The following is a 3,258-nucleotide window of genomic DNA, read 5'->3' as shown; positions in this document are numbered from 1 at the left end:
CCATTTGTTCCGAACTGAATTGCGTACATTGTTAAAACTGAAAGAAGCCACATCTACACAACCATCACTCTTTAGAATTAAATTCCATTACTGTTGCGTGTGTCTACTTCACACTGATGAAATAATCACATCATTAAACGCTCATCAGCGTGTCATTTCCAGCCGTGTGACAGATTCTCTGCAGCTGTCCAAGTCCTTCACTCTTCTTAAAGAAGGGATTACTAAATAGTTTGGGGGAAAGTCTGGAATGGGTTGTGGTAGGATGTGAGGGTTTCCATGACATGATGTGAACTGGTCTTCCAATTAAATTTGCAGGCATTATGCACATTAAAAAAAGTAAGTGGTCTCTATGTATCAGTGAATAACTGTGGAGCATCAGGCCAAAAAGTCAGAGGTATAGGATTTAAAGCAGGTTTTTGTCATTGTCCCTAATAATTGAATGTTCTCAAACAGTTGCCTGTCTTCACCTGACCAGGCCCTTTGGTAGCAACACTCCAATTTAGATGAACTGCCCGTCGCAGCGCGGCGTGCTACATTATCAGAGGCATCACTTTTTTAATTCGCCGCGAGAACAACCGAGTATTTTTCTCTGTTCTCCTGGTGTGGTCTATTTGAGGCAGAACACGACCACAGTGTTTCTACAGTCTCGGCCCCCTGGTGAGGGCAGGGATCCTGGTGGCAGCTGGTCAGGACCCTGCTGAGCCCCAGGTCTCACACACAAACACACACACACACACACACACACTGACTGACTGACTGACTGACTGTAGGATAGGACTCCTGTAGACCTCTGAACCGCAGGCCACCCTTCACAGCAGACATCAGCAAACTAGAGACTTGTCTGTGAAGGGACACTGACCTGCAGCTGGTGTTGGTGTGGCTGTGTTGTATCAAAGGTGCAGAATAATATAAATTCACAAGTGTGTCACCTGTCATGTAACAATTATACTCGTAAAGGAGATTGTGCATGCTGATACTTACAGGGCATTAATTAATTTTCGGAGCATTTTGTCAATAATTGCCTTTAGTGGCAACTCAGAAGGATGCGAGTATGAACCACCATGTGAGAAGATGTTTTTCATAAAGTCCTGTAATGTTAATATACTCAATCTGTAAATCAATATGACAGCTTGCTATCTGGGCGCTTTCAAAGGCTTCGGCTTCATGAATCCAACCCAGTGGCTAGAATGACACGTTTACATAAAGTCCAGCACCTTGATCCATCTAATCTGAGAGAAAACATGGGGTAAGTTATAAGAAACACTTAACAAGGACAGCAGCATATCAAAACACTCGGAATGACAAGCCGATGTGCTCATGTTTAACAGGTGCATAATGTTTTCCATGTTCAGTCTCTTAGTTTAGCGTAGCAAAATATGCTTATGTTTGCAGAGTAAAAAAGTTTGACCAGGTGATGGATGCAATAGCAATTCATGGCAAGGCAACATAGGGTTGTTGTAATATTTCAGACTGAATCAAAGTAGCTGATGAACAGACCGATATGGTCATCGCCATCCCGATGGCGCCAAAGCAGCGAGCGCGGACAAAGGAAATTGTCCCTAAAGTTTTGTAAAAAACAGTGTAGTAGTTCTGATGTTTACGTCATCAAAGTTTTTCTCCGTTACTACACGTTTGTAAACTGTCTCTGTGCAAAGAAGGACGGCAACCTGGGGTTTTATTGTGTCATCCATCCATCGCCAGCCCCCCCATGTGAACATGAACCAGCAGCTGGTCCACACAGGAGGGTCCTTCCTCCCAGAGTCACAACCTGAGAGGGGGCGTCTGCTCTTTAGGCCCTGACATGATGTTTTTTAGCCAAGTTAGCCATAATATTGAACATTGGACGAGTGGTAGGGGTACAACTCCCCGGCAAGGCCACCGAACAGGGCTAAACATGTAGAGACATACAACCATTAACATTAACATATTTACATTACATAACATTCACACGCACAGAGAATTTAGTCTCCAATTACTCTAAGCTGCATGTCTCTGAACTGTGGAAGGAAGCGGGAGAACCCAGAGAAAACCCAGTGAGAACGTGGACTCCACACAGGAAGGCCCCGGTCAAATCCGGGTTCCGAACCCAGAAACCTTCATGCTGTGAGGTGACGCTGCTCGTCTGCTGTTGTAACACGGAGGCATCTTGCTGAAAATCCTCACTTGCCAATTGCACGTCGATGGTTTGTCTCCTCTCGTGGCTCGCAGCGAAAGAACTTGTCTCACTTTTTAAAAACCAAAGACCGCTTTGTACAGTCTGACTGGGGGCTTATTGTTGGAGAGTTTCCCCTCGCAGCTCTTAAACCCTCCAGCTAAAGGCAGTATTTTGTCTGGAGAACCCAGTTGGAGGAAATGAGGGAATATGTGTTACGTCTATGTCTCTCAGAGAGAGAGGGAGCTGTATGAAGGAATCTGACGAGGGGAGCGCAGATCTAAGATTTAAGCACAGAGCCCATCATTGTTTTCATTTCAGTGGAGAGAGCAGCGTGCGACTGAGGGAATAAAATAAGGACATTAATGTCATGTGTCCTATCAGTCATGGCTGTGGAGTTCATTACATCTGGTATTTCTGCATCTAAGACAGATGTGGAGAAATGTTTTTTTTTTTTTTTAAATCCTGATTGTCAGCCTCGGCCTCATTTGCTCCAGTTGTTTACAAAAACCCAAGCAGGCCTTCACTTCTCCACAACAGGCTGAGGGGCGAGAACGGAGGCCCAAGTGGGATCAACGCTCGCAGGCCTCCAGGATGTTCTCATGTGCACGGCTACAGAGTCTAGAGAGATGTGGAAGAAGCTCTGTCCGACCACTCCCCCTGCGAAAGAAGAGAGTGCGAGGGGGCTGAGGTGAAGCCAAAGGAAAGGGGAAGGGCCTGCCAGCAGCGAGCCCAGACAGCTGCCCCCTTCTCCCCCATGGAGAGACAGCAAGGGGAGACTGATGGAGCAGGAGAGAGAGAGAGAGAGAGAGAGAGAGAGAGAGAAGGAAAGACTGGAGGGTCTGTCAGTGGGGAGCAGGAGACATTTGAGGGCCTGTAGAGGCCGAAGAGAAGGGAAGGAGGTGTTGGCACGGGGAAAGGGTGGTGGTGAGTGCAGGCTCGCATGCTTTCAGAGTGAGGAAAGCCAGAGAGCAAGGGGACACGGGAGAGTGTAAGAGGAGAGGGAGAGAAAGAGGTGAGGGTCTGTGCGTGGTAACACTTCTTGGAGGGGAGGAAGAGGAGGAGGAGGGGGTTATGTGGGGGTGGATTTCAAGACGGGACGGGCT

Source organism: Scophthalmus maximus, chromosome 6 (assembly GCF_022379125.1).
Source record: "Scophthalmus maximus strain ysfricsl-2021 chromosome 6, ASM2237912v1, whole genome shotgun sequence".
Taxonomy (NCBI): Eukaryota; Metazoa; Chordata; class Actinopteri; order Pleuronectiformes; family Scophthalmidae; genus Scophthalmus; species Scophthalmus maximus.
This window is presented reverse-complemented; position numbering follows the sequence as displayed.